Source organism: Pinus tabuliformis, chromosome 3_2 (genome assembly GCF_031772625.1).
Source record: "Pinus tabuliformis cultivar Carrire ecotype Pingquan chromosome 3_2, CPIR1, whole genome shotgun sequence".
NCBI lineage: Eukaryota > Viridiplantae > Streptophyta > Pinopsida > Pinales > Pinaceae > Pinus > Pinus tabuliformis.
The window spans coordinates 1,142,000,293-1,142,020,311 of NC_142302.1; the positions used below are offsets into that span (position 1 = coordinate 1,142,000,293).

Sequence of the window (20,019 nt, forward strand, 5' to 3'; positions counted from 1 at the left end):
GTGCATGATAGCCCGTTGGAAAGATCTCTCCGAGGACTACGACGGAAAAGACGTTTTTTATCAAAAAAATCACTGGCAGTAGATTTCCCAAAAAATGTCGTTTAGGGCCTCAAAACGGCTCCGGAAGTTCAGGACCCGAAAAACTGCTAAAAATAGTAAGTTGTGCTACAATTAAGGAAACTGAAAATGCTGAGAAAGACAATGGTGGGGGTCCAGGTGGACTTGGCAGGTGGCCACCAATATCCACCTGGATCAGGCTAGTAAGTGAATATGGATACAAGAAACAAATTTTATGAATGACTGAGCTTCTGGGATGTTATGGGACCAACAGACAGCAATGAACAGAGAATTTAATACAAAGGCATAGATTACTCCGTGAGGAAAGACAGGCAGAAAGCGTAGCAATTTAGTTCGAAATAACGTGGAATGGAGAGATTTCTTAGGAGAGTGAAAAGGGCATAAGTACATGAATCCTTTTCAATAGAAGAAGAACACTGAACATGAAATTTTCCCACAGGCAGAGCAATAAAATTGAATTCTACCTTATCTAACTCAGAAAATTTCACTGGAAATGAATATGAATTGAACTATGAACATTAAAAAATACATATGAAACATAAAATACACATTTTCTACACTCACAACCACATGAATCTCATGAAATAGAGCCGCTGCCTTTCATTAATCCTCTGTCAAAATATACAATGAAGAACTGTGTTTCTCTCCCACAGTCTCCCAGAAATTACAAGCCAACCAGCCCTTTGCAAATAGTTTGCATACAATATATAGAATGTGCCATGAAGAGATAGAACGCCCAGGGGTTGGGGAGTTACTCGAATCATTACAAAATGGAAGTGGAAAGCCAACCATTAGCTACAGGTGCAGCGTTACAAACATGACAAATGGCTTGGGTGACCGTTTGCCTTCCTTTGCCACTTGGATAGAAGCCAATCTGGAGTGAAAAAAATTTAAATGCTACCTAAGGTGCCAAAAAACTAAAATTTAGATGAACGGGCCCACTTGGAGAAGTCACGAATCGAAATTTCGCGAAACGGAGGTAAAATTGGGCTTTTTTCCTGTATGCGCCGTGCCATTTTCTGTGTGCGCTGCGCCACTTTGGAGCTTGTTTTGAGGCACTTTCAGGAGTCCAAAATGTGCCCAAGTGTGCTTGTTGGAAATCATGTCCTGTCTACTTTCTAAACCAAGTGGAATTTCTGAATTTGGTGCTCATTTTCCCCTCCAAATCTTCATTCTCCCAAGACTGCTTCCTGTGTGTCAAAATAGGGGTAGAGAGGTCATTTTTTGGGTGTTTTTGACCTCCTGGAGACTCAGATCTTGCCCAAATTTCTTGTCCAAGCACCAGTAGTTGTGATTTTTCATGCTGAATCTAAAAATGCAAACCATTCTTCATTTGGAGCTCCCAATTTTTAGCGCCGCGCGCACAGGGAGAAAAAACCTGTGCTTTGCCCAAAAATTTGTCATGTGACCAAAATTTCCTCAAAGTTATTAAAGTTTGAGCCGGAGGTCCTTTATGAAGTGCTATGCTATGCCAAGGAAGCTTCAGCCAAGATTTGAAGCCGATCTTGCTCTTTTGCCTCTTTTTCCTCTTTTGTTACTTTGCTCAATTTTGCCTTCAAGCTCTTTATCTTGGCCTTTGCACTCATATTTCGTGCCTTGTAGTGGAAAGCCATGTGTCTCAGTAAGGCATGGTCCTTGTTGGCCTTGTCTAGTAGCCTCTCCAAGTGCATGTTAACTCTCTCGAGATTGGCCTCCCGGTCCTCATTGATCTCTTGCTCCAATGACGTGAGCTCAACTCTTCTCCTTTGTGCAGCTTGGCGATGCTCACGAATGTTTTGTAGCTCCATGATCACTCGTTGATCCTCAAGCTGTTTGTTCCTCTGCTCCAGATATTTCATGTTCCATTTGGCTCTTTCTAAATCAAGGGACAAGGCTTCAATCTCTGATTGCTGCTCCTGGATGATCTCTCTAAGCTCTGCATTTGTCGGTTCTGTATCTGTCTCATCATCATGAAGGAGAACGAATTCGGTCTCTCGTTCACCTGATGGCTCATCTAAAGGCCCCTCATCATGCATTGGCTCCTTACCTCTGTCATGTTCTTGTGTTGTCGATGCCGGAAGCGAGGCCCCTTCCACCCTGGGTGGAGATAACACTCGCTTTGCTGCTGCAAACAAATGTCTACTGCCTCTCTGATAGGTGATGAATACTGGCATAGTAGCAGCCTCATGGCACTCATACTGGTGAGAAGGACCACCTATCTCATGCTCTGCCTCTGATACTACCTGTGGAGTGCTGAAGAAGTCACGGGAGATGAAGTCCTTCCAAGCAATGCCCTGCAATCCCAACTGATGATCCACCAAAATAAGGATAAGAGCAAAGTGATAAACACTATTAAGTTGTTGCTGAGGGGTCTTATGCTGCATGAAATTGTTCATCCTCTCTATGTTCCTGCAAATGAAAAATGGGAGGTTCATCATCTGCAAGCTGGTAAAGTGCATGAGCAACCTCATGTGATAGGCATATAGGCGAGAGAACCTCCCCTCACAACTGAAGTACTTCATGATCAATTTCATGAGTGGAGCATACTCATCTTTCAAATATATGAATGGGAAGACTCTTGTGAGTTGCCTCAAACAACTGGTCTTAATGTAAGGCTCATAGTATTGCCTATCCACCTTCTTCTTCTTATGCCACTGTTCTCCAACATTTGGTATGCCTGTTGCCATTGAGATAGTTTCGGGTGTCAATGTGAAGGTGACCTCGGCCAAGATAGACTGAACTCCATGTAGATGAAGCAAAAAAACACGGGCCAACTCATGATGAATTCTAACATTAGCCACCCTTTGACAAAATTCAAAACATGCTAGGTGCTGGAAACATGACATAGAAAGAGGGCATGCCTACAATTCAGTGAGAGTGTTTGGCTCATCCCTAACATGTTTTCCACTCTTGTGATGTCTCCTGGGAGCCTATTCTTCCGGGGATGTATCACTTTGAGTCTCCACCTCATACTTTGATGAACCCTCAGATGCCATGACTGCTGTTTATCTACTACGCTTGGGCTGCCCTTTGATGATGGTGAAGCTGGGTGTTGTTGTTGTGATATCTGCCACCAAGGGGAACAATGAAACAAAGGGAGTATTAGGAGGGGAGTAATGTGATGGGAATAGGGGTTATGGGGAGAAATTTGTTTAGGGATATGTAGGGGGTTTGGGTATTTGATAGGGTAGGTTTTTTGGGGTTTTAATGAGGTAGGGTTGGTGTTTGTATTGACCAAATAGTGGAGGGATAAGGAATATGAGTTTGGTAGTATTTTAGGGTAGTGGTAATAGGAAACAATAGCATAGGGGGATAAGGAAAAATGGTAAGGAAGGAAAATGGAACCTTGGCATCAACACCACACTTATACAACCCTACCAACAATGACTTTTTGATATTTTCTTGTGGTTGATTTTATGAGTTTTTGTTGCATTCAATCATAGGCATAAAACCACCATATCATTTATGAACTTTGATAAACAAGTGATGTTACAGAGCCTACCTTGCAATTTGGTGGGCTTCACAAAATATTTGAGGAAGTTTGGCAAGGTTCTGAGCGCTTTGTCTGTGTGTGCCGTGTGCAAAACCCAGTGCGTCGTGCCCTGGGTGTGCGCCGTGCCAGTTAGAAAAATACACTGTGGGCCGGCTCTGTGTGTGCCACGCCCTCTGTGTGCGCCGCGCCCCTGTCTATATGCGCCGCGCCCTGAAATCGCCTCCAATCTTGCTCTAAAACGCACGATGCACACTCAAACAGTTTGAAATGTTTCCCCAAGCACTTGGTTTGCACAATGACTTCGATTTTGGTGGAAAATTATATTTAAAGACTTGAAAGTCATGGGTTAAATCTTTGCTTTTCAAAAACCCATTTTTCTAATGTTATGTTTTGACACTTTTTCCCTGATTTAAAGCAACACTGATTTTCACTTTCCCTTTGAAATTTTAGCTCAAATGATGAAATTTTCGGCACTCTTTGCAGGGATTGCATGATAGGGCATTTGGCCACGGAAACCATGATTGCACCTGAAGAAATCAACTGAAGACTTTTTTGGAAATTTTATCACCAATGACATTGTTTGAATTTTCCTCAAAACAGAGTTTTGAAGAACAATCGTAGTTTATTAGTATGACGATGAAAGTCTCTGAATCATTACTTTGTAAGGGCATCACTCTGGCTTGCATGGCTTTACTGGACATATTTAAAGACAAAATTGATTAATCCCTAGACCTAATGATAAAAAATGACTTTTGTCCATTAAAGGACTAGACCTTGGCTGTCATGGACTTTGGTGATCATTGACAAAAGACCAAAGCCAGAAGGAGCCAGACATGAGGGGAAATGACTAGCATGACCTTTTTCGTTAGATTATGGCATGCCCCTAGCGGAATGCAGCTGAGTGAATGGAGTAGGACACCTAAAAATGAAATGCATAAAGAGTTTTGATCTCTGATGGAGGATTGACCAGACCGACTCTAACACAAGCCACCTACCACATCACCAAAAGGTATTATCTTTCACACACACATGAAAAAAGACAAAAAGAAAAACAAATTTATTTTATTCATTTACATGCACAGCAGTAGAAGGTTTTATGGTTTGAATATGCATGCTTAGGACAGTAGGATTGTATACATGTTAAATTCGAATTATTTTGAAGCAAAACCTCTTAGCAGTTAGTTAGAAAATGGTGTGTTTTAGTATTTGATTTGAGTCTCTTTCCTTGTAGTTTATTTCTCTCAATAGGTTAAGGTTCCATTTTAGACATTTCATTTTCTGCAATTAGTTTAGGATTTGACTTCAGTACATGCACTTCGTTACATCATGATAGAAAAGGAAGGACACATTGTATGTTGCACATATAATGCCGATACCTCTTAAGTTTGTATGAACCCTAGATTGATAATTAAAGCCGGTAGCCTTGGGAGTTCCAATATTCTTGTTGCAATACCGAGGCTCATCACTTTTTGGTGCCGTTGTTGGGGAGGTGTCAAAGTATGCATTTTTTTCTTCCCTAGTTGATTCATTTCTTTTTACTTTATGAAAAAACCAAAAATAATTGCGTTAGGCATATTTCATTTTAAAAATAGAAAAATGCATTACATTAGTGTTTTCATTCAATCATAAAAACAAAATAAAACCTCCAACACCAACCCACACCCCCATCTGATCACATGGTGTAGTAAGAGCCACATCATCATTCACTTTTGCAGGTAGAAGAAGAAGATGGCAAAGAATGTAGAAGAAATGGATGGAGATTATGACAATGAGGAAGATCCTCTCAGATTTTTGCCATTCAAGATACTGATGGTAGTGTGCACATGAAGAACATCCCTCCATATTTTCTTCCAAAATTTCATGGTCTAAGGTCAGAGGATTCAGAAACCTTTCTCTTGGAATTTGAAATTGTTTGTAGATCTTATGGTTACTTATCAAAAACTCAAAAACTAAGATTATTTTCGGCAACATTGAAGGATAGAGTTCTTAAATGGTTCATGAGTTTAGGGACTAATTCAATAAGATCAAGGAATGATATGCAAAAGATATTTCTAGAAAAATATAAAGATCATGATCTTAAATAAGATATATTTAGAATGAATCAAAGAGAAGATGAGAGTCTAGAGGATCTAATAGAGAGGTTCATGTATAATGTTAATAGGGGAAAACTACATCATTTGGGATCCGACACACTAAAAACCCTCTTACTTACAACAATTAGCGATGAATGGATTGATCTCCTTAATCTCATGAGTAGAGCTAATATATCTCAATTATCATTTGAGGAAATTTGTGAAACATGCAAACACATATCAAGAGGAAAAGCAAGAGTAGGTAAATCAACATTAAGATTGGTAAGTCAAGCTAAACTTGGAAATTTGTTTGATGATTTTAAAACAGAAATTATTAGCAATCTAACAAAACAAGTAGAAATGTTAAGAATGCAAGATGAAGGAAAAGAAAATGTTGATATTTGTGTTGCAAAATCACATGATGTTAAACATTGTCCATCATTACTAAGGATGAAGGAAGTTCACCAAGAGGAAAATGGAGCAAGTCAATTGACAATGCAACAATGTTTTGTAGCTCTAAGAGGTCCATGGCAACCTATTCAACCTCATATGATGCAAGAGCCTAATTCACAATTTCAAGCTTATGCACATCCACATCAAAGTAATTGGAACACACCCTTTCCTTGGCAACATTGGCCATCTCAACCCCAAAACCGATCTTGGCAACAAGGTTGGCAAGGAACTTATGGGAGCCATCCACAATATCCTCAGTATTTTCCTCAATATCCTCCATACCCAACTCCATGTTATCCTTACCATTCACCTCCACCACAACCATAACCCCAACCACATCCATTTCAAATATCCACTCCCACTCAACTACGTGTACTACCATTTCCAAACCCACACATTGAAGTAGCTCAGCCCACTTACAATGCTGAGGTACAACACTTCCAAACATCTCCTCTTGAGCTCAATGGTATTCACCATAGTTCAGGAAGAGTATTGCGAAAAATAGATTATCTTGATATCATTGAAGGACCACATCCAGAAGAAGAAGATTCAAATGGGAAGACCACAGAATCATGGGCTGCACTTCATGAAGAGAAGACATCAAAATTAGAGATCGAGAGAGCTCCCTCATGGTTACCATCAATTCCTCCATGTATTCAAGAGAAAAATCAACAAAAATATGAAGATTTGAAGGTCTTGGTGGAAGAAGACATGAAGAATGATCCAGATAAGCAATCAAACCAAGGACATGAAAGTTATATTGAGATTTGGTTCCAGACAGTCACTAAGTTGCAACAATGCTCTCTTCTTCAATTTCACTTGATATCATCAAAGTCAAAGAATTTGATCACTCAAATCCAGGTACATGTCAAAGCATACATTTCAAGCCTTTGCATCATTTTTTCTATCATCTCAATGTGCACATGGATCCATTGGAAGTATTCTTATACTTAAAAGTGATTTTTCTTTTCAAGTAGGGTAAGGTAGAAAAAAAAGAAAAATAAGAGAAAAAAATAAAAATTTCAGGTGAAAACCTCCTTTGAGGTGCCTTAGATTGGCTCATTGATTGAAAACCTCCATGAGGTGGTCAATGGGTTGGGGAAAAAAGAAGAGAAAAAAGAAAATATCCTAGGTGAAAACCTCCTTTGAGGCACCTAGGTAGACCTACTAGTTGAAAACCTCATTGAGGCAGCTAGTAGGCCTAGAAGAAAAAAAAGAAAAAAAAGAAGAGAAATCCCTACTCCATGCATCTCTTTGATGAATGCATGTACTCTCCAACATCTGCCAGCAACAAGAATAAGTTGGTACCAAAAGGAAAATTGGTCAAGCCTAGTCAAAAGAAGTCAAATTTTGACTTTCTTATACTTGCTCAAATGCTCCAACAAGGCCAAGGCCATGCTAATCCATCACCCTCATCTATTTTCACCATCCACCCATCATTCTCAAGCTTCTATCATTCATTTTGCTTGTTTTCCTAAAAAACTACAGGATGCTCTATTTTACTATAGGATACAAAAATACATAGAGAAAAAATTTGGTTTTTCCATAACTTGAAAATCCTGCATCCATTTTCCAAGTTGTTTCAAGGGGAGATGCATATGGATGATGGTGACATGCTCAAGAAATTTCAGCAAATTCCAGTGCACAATTTTTGATAAATCATCCTCCATCGCCTATAACCATTTTTGCAGTTTATCGATATCTGTGCATCCATCTAAAACACAGTTTCATGGGGAGATGCATATGGATGATGGTAAAAGTCCCAAGCAATTTCAACAAATTCCAGTGCATGGTTTCTAAGAAATCGGCCTCCATCACCTTTAGCCATTTTTAGTTTTTCTTGAGATCCATGCATCCATTTACCGTTTTTGTTTATGGGGAGGTGTATAATGAGGATGGAAACGTGCTCAGAAAGTTTCAGTTCAATCTATTCTACCATTTGGGAGATATGGAAAAAACATGTCACTGTCCTCAAAACATATAGGATTCCCGGGGATCCTACAGGGTACAGAACAACACTTACAGGATTGGAAGTGAGTAGTTTTCAAAGCGAAAAACAGAGGTTGGCTTCATCAAGCAGTGATAAGGAGTAAGAATTTATCAACACCCTTTTATACTAGAGATATTCCCAAGGCACAATTGGATGGGTTTCTTTGAAAAATTGAGGGGATATGATGATGAAGTAGCCAGATATTTGTAGTCGGCTTCAGCATGGAGATCCAGAGGTCAAAGAAGCTCCTCCAGAGCTTATTAGTAGCATCAGGATCATCAACATCACCATCCAACACCTGCACATCAACGTCAATTCAACAACATCATGCAGGTCTCTCCATCAACCATTATGTAGGTACATGTATGCAATACTCTTGACCTCTTCTCTTGAGCATATTATAGTTAGAAATTGATTGTCAATGCATGAGAGATGAGGTTTTATAAGCTAAGGATGGGTCAGTAATCTCAACTGCCTTCAACTAGTTAATTGCAACTCACTTCTTGACTCATTCAATGTTGAAAAGTCAAATTATGAAGGGTGATGATTTCAAGGAATGAGGACAACAGTTAGAAGAAGAAATTTTGCAAAGGCAAAGTCACCACAACACTCCAAGCCCTCCATACACTTCATATTAACTATTCATTCATCATTCATCCATCCCATTTCATTCTTGAAAAAAAAACAGAGCATCCTCTCAATTTTCACAAACCTACACTACTCCCTTTGAGCCCTAGCATCATCATCCAATCCCTCTTCATCATTTCACTCCCATATAGTTAGAATACCTTGAAAGAGGAGGAATGACTACTACAGGAAGGCAGAATGTTGCTACAAAAAGGAATAAATGAATAAATTATGCTAAAGCCCAAGATGGCAAAGCTTAAGAGAGACCTAATCAAAACAGAAAACTCCAAGGCCATTAGGCAATCATCTAGGCCACAAGAGAGAAGAAGAAGGCAACAAAAGGAAATGAGGCATTCACCATGAAAACAGAACTCAAACTGCAGTGATAAAAAGAGGGTTTCCAAGAGGTCTCTAATCTCTTTCTAACTTTTGTCTAGGGCCTAAAAGATGTTATAAAAATGGGAGAAAGACATGGAAGTCAAGTAAGGGTCTGCCCTAATCTTAGACTACCAGTTATGCTAAAAAAGGGTATCCTATAGTTTTAACAGTGTTTCCTCTAGGTTTCCTATAGTTTTGACAGGAATTACTATAGGATGCCCTAGTTCTCATCTAAATGCATTTTGAAGGTTTTAGAGGTGTCCAAATGGCAGAGCAAAGTAGCATAAGGTTGATAAGGGTGTGGAAGACCTTGCCAAACTGAAAGATATTCAAGAACCCATCTTGAATAAGGAGAAGAAAGAAAGGTAATGGTCTCAAGAAACAATGATTTTTCTTTGCAGAAATATGTTTTTGGGCTTGTCCTTGCAGAACTCGCTGCCAATATTTTTAATGCACAAGAGAGAGGCCACCAGGGCCATGGACATTGAGGTCACTAATTTGCTCAGAGGATGAGCAACACTTTTAGCAGGGGGTATGATGGGCCTCTAAATTTGACATAACTTAAGGCCCATGCCTCTAAATTAAAACATAAATTAAGGCCTATGACCATCCTTTAGCAAATTAAATCTCTATTTCTGCATTAGATAATTTATTTTTAACTTTAGTATATTCATTAGGAAGGTTTATGAATAATTGGATATTTGTGCCTAATATTATTTATTTTTTTGGAATATTATGAGAATATTGGGTAGATTATGAAGATTTGGAGGAGGAGATAATTTAGGGACTTGTTCCCTACTACAGAAGGATCAATAATAAATAATAAATCAACAAGATATTATGGAATTATGGCACAAATTGTGGAACTCCAATAATTGAGAAAATCTAGGAATGTGTTCCACTAATCAAGTGACCAGATCCACTAATCAAGGGATTTTGGTGGGGAAAGATTCCTCCATTCATGGGGAATGATTCCTAATCATTTTGTATAAGTATTAAGTCGAATTTTCCTCTAGATATAGATTTTCATTAGTGTTCTTGTGGAGAGAACTCATATTTTTGTAGCTCCATTTTATTTTCTTGCAGGGATGTAATTGTATTGATGAAAATAATGAAGGTTGATGTCATGTTCAACTTCTAAATATTGTTCTCCTCCATAGGCCTATGATTTTCCTTGGGCTTGGCTATCCCAGGAGCCTCAGAGCCCTTTTGTATAATTTTCGTTCCTTCTTTTCACTTCTTATTCACATGCATCTCTAGTTTTTATTTATTTCTATTTCTACATTTAGTATTAATGATTTCTTGTTGTAGGATGAGTTAAATGGTTGATGTAAGTTCTTTGTAGGACCACAAGAATTATTTCATCCTTGGAAAAGCTTTGGAAGTTCATAGTAATCATTGAGTTGCTTGGACTAGTCTTCTTATTTCCAAATCTAGATTGTTGGACCTCCTTTTTAACAAAGAACAGTAAATTTATGCTATTTTTTAGAGAATGCTAACAAGCTTCAATTGAGTTGGTTCCACTTGAATTATATAAAAAAAACATTCTAGTTCATAACAAAAATTACCCCATTGCATTTGCACTTGATTTGGTTTGGTATTTTTTAGATTTACTAGCTCACTAGTTCTCGAATTTCTAGATTTTCGAATAGTAATGTTTTGCTATTTTTTTTGCATGGGTTAACAGAGGTATTTTTCAGTGATTCCACTTGGAATGGGGACCTAATACATCCTTGTTAATAAAAAATGTTTCCCATGAAATTTGGATTTGATTTGCTTTGTCATTAAACCCTGACTAATTTCATCATTTCACAAGGAAACTTCTCCAAGCTTTTTGAGCAAATCCATCCATCTCCCAACTTTGGTTTTGAGTTCTGAAGTGGTCCTAGGCACTCCCTTGCCTCATTCCACCCACCAACCACCTTCCTTAATCTTTCCATCACCTTCATAATCCATCCTTTTGCTCTTGGTTGTATCCTATAGGTTTTTAGGGGATCATGTAGGTTTTTAGTACATCCTGTAGGTTTTCTTGTAGTGGCCTATTTTGAGGCCGAATTGAGGGAAAACCTCCAGGAAGCCACAAAAGATCACCTGAGGGTCTCCCAAGCCTTCCAACCATCTATCATCATCTCCAAACCACCTGCCACATCACCAAAAGAGATTAGCTTTCACACTCTCACATGAAAAAAGACAAAAAGGAAAACAAATTTATTTTATTCATTTACATGCACATCAGTAGAAGGTTTGATGGTTTGAATCTGCATGCTTAGGACAGTAGGATTGCATACATGTTAACTTAGCATTATTTTGAAGCAAATCCTCTTAGCAGCTAGTTAGAAAATGGTGTGTTTTAGCATTTGATTTCAGTCTCTTTCCTTGTACTTTCTTTCTCTCAATAGGTTAAGGTTGTATTTCAAACATTTAATTTTTTGCAATTAGTTTAGGATTTGAATTCAGTACATGCACTCTGTTACATCATGATAGAAAAGGAAGAACACATTGTATGTTGCACATATAGTGCCGATACCTCTTAAGTTTGTATGAACCTCGGGTTGTTAATTAAAGTTGGTAGCCTTGGGAGTTGCATCATTCTTGTTGCAATACCGAGGGTCATCAACAACCTTCCAAACTCATGAAAGATATTATGAATTACCAGTCATGCCATTTGGTCTCTGTAATTCCCTATCCACTTTTCAGAGCCTCATGAATCACCTTCTGAAACCATATCTTAGAAAATTTATCTAGGTTTTTTTTATGACATTCTCATCTACAACATAACATGGGACACTCACCTTCAACATGTGGACCAGGTATTGTAACTGCTCCAAGCTCATAAAATATTTTTCAAATTATCCAAGTGTTCCTTTGTCATGGAAGAAGTAGAGTATTTGGGACACAATGTGGGTTGTGAAGGAGTGAGGGTTGATCCAAAAAAAATTCAGGAAATGCAAGATTGGCCCCAACCAAAAACCTTGAGGAGTTTGAGGGGATTCTTGGGTCTCACGAGATGCTATCACAAATTTTTCCACAATTATGGATGCATTTCCCAACCTCTCACTAATATTCTCAAGAAAAAATCATTTCTTTGGACTGGCGCAACTCAAGATTCCTTTTTGGCTCTCAAACAGGCCATGTGATCCACCCCAATATTGACCCTACCAAAATTTACAAAACCTTTTGTGATTGAATTGATGCTTCAAGAACAAGAATTGGCACAGTATTAATGTAGGTAGGTAGAGCATTCGCTTTCACAAGTCAACAACTTAGTGGCAAGCATCTAAGTTAATTTGCATATGAGAAATAAATGATGGTCATCTTACATGCATTCGACACTTGGTGAACATACTTATTGGGGTGTCGTTTCCAAATCCTCACTGACTATAATAGCCTAAAATATTTCCTTGAGTAACATCTATTGTCGCCACAACAAAATAAATGACTCACAAAAATATTGGGATATGATTATGAGATAATTTACAAGAAGGGGTGTGAAAATGTAGTGGTCCGTGTCTTATCATGCCATTTTGTGGATGAGGGCACCCTTTTATGCCTCTCTCTACCCATATAAGATTGGATTGGAGAAGACAATCATGAATGGTTCTTCCACCCCTCTCTATCCCAACTCATTAATAGATTAAGAGTAGATCAAACTTCCTTAGAGGACTACTCTTGGAAGGATGAGGTCCTTCGCTATAAGGATTGGGTAGTGCTATCCCTGACCTCCACCCTAAAATCCCACATATTAGAAGAGGTGCACTCCTCTTTGGTCACATGACATTCAATCTTTCAGAAGAATTATGCAGAAGCACATTGCTCTTTCTTTTGGACCAGCATGAAAAATGAAAATTTTCTTTTGTAGACGAATGCTATGTATGCCAGTGCAAGAAAGGGGAAACGATCAAGTTACCAGGAACCTTGCAACCCTTGTGACTCCCTGCTTCTATCTAAACAAATGTTTCCATGGATTTCATTACAGGTCTCCCAAAGTTAGGAAAAAAATCAGTCATCATGGTGGTTGTTGACAAACTCTCCAAATATGCTCATTTTTGTGTGCTACCACACCCATTTTCCCCAATATTGGTGGCTCAAGTTTTCATGGACAAAATATTCAAACTGCATGGCATGCTGACTTCCATTGTGTCTAATCGAGACCCCACTTTCACTAGCAAATTTTGGCAAGAAATTTTCAAGCTACAGGGCACACAAATCCAAATGAGTACAACTTATCATGCCGAAATCGATGGTCAAACAAAAGCATTCAACCAATGTTTGACGACCTATTTGTGGTGCTTCACTTCAGACAAACAACATCAATGGGTATAGTGGTTGCCTTTAGCTGAATGATCGTATAATACTATCTATCATGATGCCACCATGATGATGCCATATGAGGTAGTGTATGGCCAACTCCCACCTTCACCAACCTATTATATACATGGATCTTCCAAAGTACAAGAAGTTGATCAACTCCTACAGAACCATGTCACCATGGTCCCTCATATCAAGGATAATCTACATCAAGCTTAGAATATAATGAAGCAAAAGATTGACCAACATATTTCCAAGTGGTCATTTCAAGTAGGCAACCAGGTGTTCCTATGAATCCAACCTTATAAGTAGACCTCTCTCAAAGAAAAGGGTTGCCAGAAACTAGAACCAAAATTCTATGGGCCTTATGAGGGACTTCAGCGTATAGGAACAGTCACTTACAGATTGGCCCTACCGATTACTTCTAAAATCCACCCAATCTTCTATGTATCCTGTTATCACTCAAGAATTTTTTTTTAAATTGATCACATCAGTTCAACTGTTTGTCAAAGGGTTGGTGTCAATTTTGGGTCTAGTCTTTTCATCTGGTTTTAGAGTCTAAATAGTTTGAATAGGAGTCTTGTTAAGAGTATTGTTGGTATGTATAAAGGGATCAATTCTCTGTCTTAGTCTATCATTGGTCTCATATCTCACATGGATATCATATGTCCAAACTCGTTTCAAAGCTGAAATTGTCTAGGTGATTTCGTAGCGCATAATTCATATTTTGCACTGGCTGCGCTACGAAATTGGGGATTTGTTCGAATCCATAGCCAATATTTCACAGCTGTCTCCTATGGATTCTGTGGGAATATCTGACTCGACATGTCACAGTGCTGGATCTTATCATCAATATACAAATAATACTGCTGTGTTTCATTCTCAAGGTTTTTCCTATAATCCCGCTACATTGGCCGAAGTTCTGGTATCCAGTGGAGGTCAATATCCTAGCATGCCTATTGTACAGAGTTCTGCTTCCCTCCAGAAATCTGCATCTAGTGAGAATCTCACAGGGGAACATACATCAGGTTACCTAAATTTTCCGTCATCAGATTGCCAAAGAGGAGCTATACATGGTAGTATCTTTGATGAAAATCCAGAATACATCAGGCAATGGCTGCAAGAGTTGGAGAGAGAACTTTTTAGTGATATTGATGAAGCAAGTATCATTAGCCCCGCTCAAAGCACATATATTGACAGGGAATGGGCAGACACAATAGAAAACCTCCTGTATGAGGATTCCCCTATGCATTCTCCGATGGAGAGCACAACCTTGAAGGATTATTCTAATGGAAGCATAGATTATCCCAGTGTTGCAAATATCTCTGATTCATGTTCTGTTTCACAAACTAATTCTTTGCAACAAGAAGCATATGCATCAACTGGTCACCGGCAAGATAATGTTCATACAGGGAGCTCTTCCAAACAGCTGTTAGTTCAATGTGCAACTGCAATATCTGAAGGTAAAGAAGAAATGGCATCACATATAATCACAAAATTGAGAGAGACAGTCTCAATTCAAGGAGACCCAATGGAAAGACTTGCAGCTTTCATGGTGGAGGGTCTTGCTGCACGAATAGAATCTTCAGGAAACAGAATATACAAAGCTTTGAATTGTAAAGAGCCACCAAGCACTGATACTTTATCTGCCATGCAAATGTTATTTGAAGTTTTCCCATATTTCAAATTTGGTTGCATGGTGGCCAATGGTGCAATTTGTGAAGCCTTCAAGGATGAGCAGAAGGTTCATATACTAGATTTTGATGATGAGCAGAGTGATGCAAAGGTTTTTTTTGTATCATCATTTTGCTGCAGAAGGTGGAAACTTTCAGTCGAAGATGGCCACTACATTCTATAAGCTTGTTGTAGAGAGAGGACCTTGGGGATCCTTGTTGCGATGGGCATTAGAGTGTTACTTGAAAGGGCAAACAGGCAGAGCTCCGCTATTGTACTCAAGAGTTGCTGAGCTTAGATATGAGGTTGCACAGAGTAATGCTGCATGGATTCTTGATAAGTTTGGGGAATATGATATGCATAGGAAAGTCAGGTTTCTGCAGTGATGTTGAACGACATCAACGTGCACACACCCTTTGGTGGCATGCATCAGAGCAGGGTAATGAGCACGCGGCACTTTTAATTGGGGATGCCTATTATTATGGATGAGGTACATGTGGTTCCAGCACATATGTTTCGTAAAGTCAATAGCATTACAAAGTCTCATTGTAAACTTGGGCTTACAGCTACACTTGTCCGAGAGGATGAGCGCATTACTGATTTGAACTTCTTGATTGGGCCCAAGTTATATGAAGCCAATTGGTTGGATTTGGTGAAGGGAGGATATATTGCTAATGTACAATGTGCTGAAGTGTGGTGCCCCATGACAAGGGAGTTTTTTGCAGAGTATCTGAAGAAGGAAATTAAAAAAAAAAAAAAAAAAAAAAAAAAAAAAAAAAAAAAAAAAAACAGGCCTTGTATGTTTTAGAGCCTGTGAGTTTCTCATCCGTCTCCATGAACAACAACGTGGAGATAAGATCATTATTTTCGCAGACAATCTTTTGGCACTTACTGAATATGCAATGAATCTCAGGAAGTCTATGATTTATGGTGCTACCAGTCATAGTGAAAGAACAAGGATCCCGTATGCATTCAAGCACAGCCCTGATGTTAATACCGTTTTCCTTTCAAAGGTGGGAGATAACTCAATTGATATTCCTGAAGCTAATGTGATTATACAAATCATCTCATGCTGGTTCTCGGCGTCAAGAAGCACAACGTGTGGGGCGTATCTTGCGAGCAATGGCACCAGGACACACGGAGAACAAGAGTCGAGGTAATTCAGTGGTAGGTTGAAGGTTTTGGATGTGTGAAGGTACTCGTTCCTTCGCAGTGAAGATGGCTTCAGCTTGGCTGTTCGTGGTGCTTTTGCTGGTAATTGCAGTGAATGTGGGAGTTGAAGGGTCAGTGCACGGATACAAGGACGCTTCCTTCAAGGAGAGTGGAAACGCTTACCTGCTCTATGGAGGCAACGAGGGCATGAGAGCCTCGATTGACTCTGATCAGAAGTCTGGATCCGGCCCCAACAATGGAAAATCTTACATCAAGTTTGAAAATATTACTTTGCGGAGGACAACGGAAGCTGCTGCTCAGCATTCAGGCATGGAACACAGTACTGGACTGGTCCAGGCTATCATCTTTGAGGCATCTGATCGAGATGATATTGGTGGTTCACTATTTGGTGGCCAAAAGGCTATCTGCTGTACTCCCGACCTTGCCAAGATAGAGGGGTGCAAACAAGGCGAAGTCATTCGGCGCCAATCTGCAGGAGATCCCAAATGGCCTTACGTATTAGATATTGAATTTAGTGGAGATGAAATTTCCCACACTTTGTCAGCACAATCAGTAACAATTCCTAAGACTGGAATGTATAACTTGTATTTTATATTTTGTGAACCAGCCCTAAAGGAGCTGTTGCTGGATGGAAAGACTATTTGGAAAAATCCCACAGGTTATTTACCAGGCAGGATGGCACCCCTAATGACCTTTTATGGCTTTATGTCGCTAGTATACCTATTACTTGGACTCATTTGGTTTTCCCAGTATATCAGGTTTTGGAAGGATGTACTACAGCTTCAGAATTGTATTACCCTTGTTATTGCCCTTGGTATGTTTGAAATGACACTGTGGTACTTCGAGTATGCAAATTTTAATGCAACTGGAGTCACGCCCATGGGAATTACATTCTGGGCCGTTACATTTGGGGCAGTGAAGAAAACTGTGGCCCGTCTTCTCCTTTTGATTGTTTCAATGGGTTATGGTGTGGTTAGGCCTACTCTTGGTGGTCTTACTTCAAAGGTGCTTCTTCTTGGTGCGACATATTTCCTGGCTTCTGAATTGCTTGATGTGGTGGAGAATGTTGGAACAATTGATGATTTGTCGGGGAAGACAAGGATGTTCCTTGTCCTTCCAATTGCTATTTTGGATGCATTTTTGATACTCTGGATTTTCACTTCTCTGTCTAAAACACTGGAGAAGCTCCAGGCAAGGAGGCGGCTAGCCAAGTTGGAAATTTACAGGAAATTTATAAATGCATTGGCAGTGGCTGTCATTGTTTCTGTGGCTTGGATTGGATATGAGCTGTATTTCAAGGCAACGGATCCTTTTAGCGAGCGTTGGCAGAGTGCACGGATCATAACTGGATTTTGGCACATGCTATCCTCTGTATGTTGTGGGCACCATCTCAAAGTTCTACACGGTATGCTTACTCAGAAGAAGTTGGAGAAGATTTTGATGAAAAGGTGCTTAAGCCATGAACAGTGGCGATCATTTAGCTATGAAAGGAAGACTGTGTTTTTAAAATTACACAGCAGTTTCGTAGCGTAGCTGCATGTTACAATTCAGTTGTTCAATTATGAGTGACAAAGCGGAAAATCTTTTTGAAAGGTTTTGTCATCACACAGGTACCTGAAAACGGTGGACAGCACATCAAAGACGTGGCAGTCTGCTCTATTTTGAATAATTAAAGAATAAAGGATATGATTTTTTGGATTCAAACATTTTGAGGTAAACCAAAGACCAGTAAAACAGGGATAATTTCCTATGTTTCATGACATTGGAAAACATGTGATATTGAAGAGCAAAATGAAGCATTAAAGGTCCATCACAGCCACCGCCAGAAAGGAGCCAGATGTCAGAGAATGAAATCATCTTAATTAAAGCCATCACGCATGTAATATGGAGTTAGAGTCATAGTTGATTTAGATCTCTTAAAAACTCCAGTCAACACTTTGTTGTATTTATTAGTTAGTTAAAAGGTTAATAGGTGTCATTAGAAGTAGTTTTCGAATTCCCCTAATGCTTGAGGAGGAATCTCGATCAGTTAGAATAAGAACTCTATATATAGCTGAAACAACAATGTAATTGGGGTTGGAAAACTTTATAACAGAGCATAGTATTTGGCTTATGTAAAGACTCACTTTCAGTAATATAATTTTGATTTTACTTCTCAGGATTCATGAAGGATTTCTTATATTCAGAATGTGTGATGTTGTCCTTTTCTTAGTTTTGTTTACAGTGGTATGGATGTATAATCACTCATAATTCACTGAATGTGCTCTGATTTCCTGTATGCATCTATAAACTGTGTGGTTCCATATGAGTGTATGTTCTGAATATTCAAATGCTGAATGCCCTGACTTCCATGTAAGGTCAAGATCTTTGTTATATTGAAGTGTTGTTGAATCCATAGGCCCAATGGATACTTGTTTGATGTATTTCCAGCATTCATATTTGTCATAGTTGTTCTACAAGAGTTAGCCATCTTAGTTTTAATCAAAATCATTATTACACCCAGAGAGAGTCCTCTCAGGTTGAGGAGGCTAAGCCTCAGCCTAAAGTAGGTCTGAAATAGTTACTTAGAGTCAACCTGACCAGCAGCCTATCAGGGTCTGATTTTGAGATAACATATCCTACCTCAAGAAAGTTGTGGGGAACAATTTCAAGGTTCAAATAAGTTTTCTAGAATTAGATGAGGAAGGTTCACTTTGGATTTGACCTGAACATGTCCTCAATACTCACAAAAAACATCTTTACGGCCGCACGATCAAGGAAGCACTCATCAAGTGAAAAGACACCTCTCTAGAAGATGCGATATGGGAACCAACCGCTATTCTTCTACAGTTTCCATAGCTTCAACCTTGAGGACAAGGCTTCTTTTAATGGGGGAGGGCATGTTAGGGTCCAACCCTAACCCCTTTTATTTATGTGATAAGATCAAGGGTCCTAGTCAAAGTCATAGTTTGTTATGTAGAAAATCCGATGGTAGGTTAACCTGATAATGCAATATAAATCAAAGCATAATACTATAACCTACTTCTACTATCAATTTGCGGAATCTTAAAGATCGAGTTGAACAATATAACCAGATGAAGAAGAATCAATCACAAAATACACATGAAAATACTTTGGGGAAAGCCTCAGCTAAAAACCCCACACTATTGTATTATCATATAGGTGGAAATACACAAGAATTATACAAAGCCTTAGCTCTCACAGTTAGCCAGTTCTTAGTACAATCCTCACAGATGCTCACAGAAAATCTTGGCTTCTCTCTAGCTTTCCTCTCTGCCCTCCAAGCTCCTATTTCCTTGGGTTGTTCCTTTGGTATGATTCACCTCCAACCAAGTGGAAAACCTTCCTACCAAGTGGATGATCTCCTCCAAAACTGCGCAATCTTCAAGGATTAAATCCTTGACTGCATGCATGAGTTTTCTCCATGAGAAAACACATGCAACTGATAGTAAACTATCCTTGACTTTAATCTCAATTGGGTCTTTCCCAGAATAGACATGCATGAGTTTCCGATGAGGGAATCTTCAGTTAATTGGAGTAGCACTAGTTGAGTGCATGCATGCATCAATTAACTGTTAACTCTCTATTAGCTCCTCAAACAGTTTGGAACTAATTTAACTGGACTTAACTCAATAAATCGAGTTATCTAATTACAACTCAAATATAACTCAATCTTATCTCCTTAATTTAAGGGATAACTCTTCCATGACTTCAGAAAGACTTCTAACTTGAATTTATCCAACTAATTAATTTAAAAGTAATTAATTAATTATTTCCAAGTAGCTGTTAAGACT

General features: G+C 39.0%; 2 pseudogenes; both read left to right on the forward strand.

The window, feature by feature from the left end:
* The first annotated feature begins 15,533 nt into the window (after positions 1-15,533).
* LOC149184756 (general transcription and DNA repair factor IIH helicase/translocase subunit XPB1 pseudogene) lies at positions 15,534-16,212 on the forward strand (annotated as a pseudogene).
* Positions 16,213-16,255: 43 nt separating this feature from the next.
* Positions 16,256-17,688, forward strand: LOC149184757 (uncharacterized; annotated as a pseudogene).
* Positions 17,689-20,019: the final 2,331 nt, after the last annotated feature.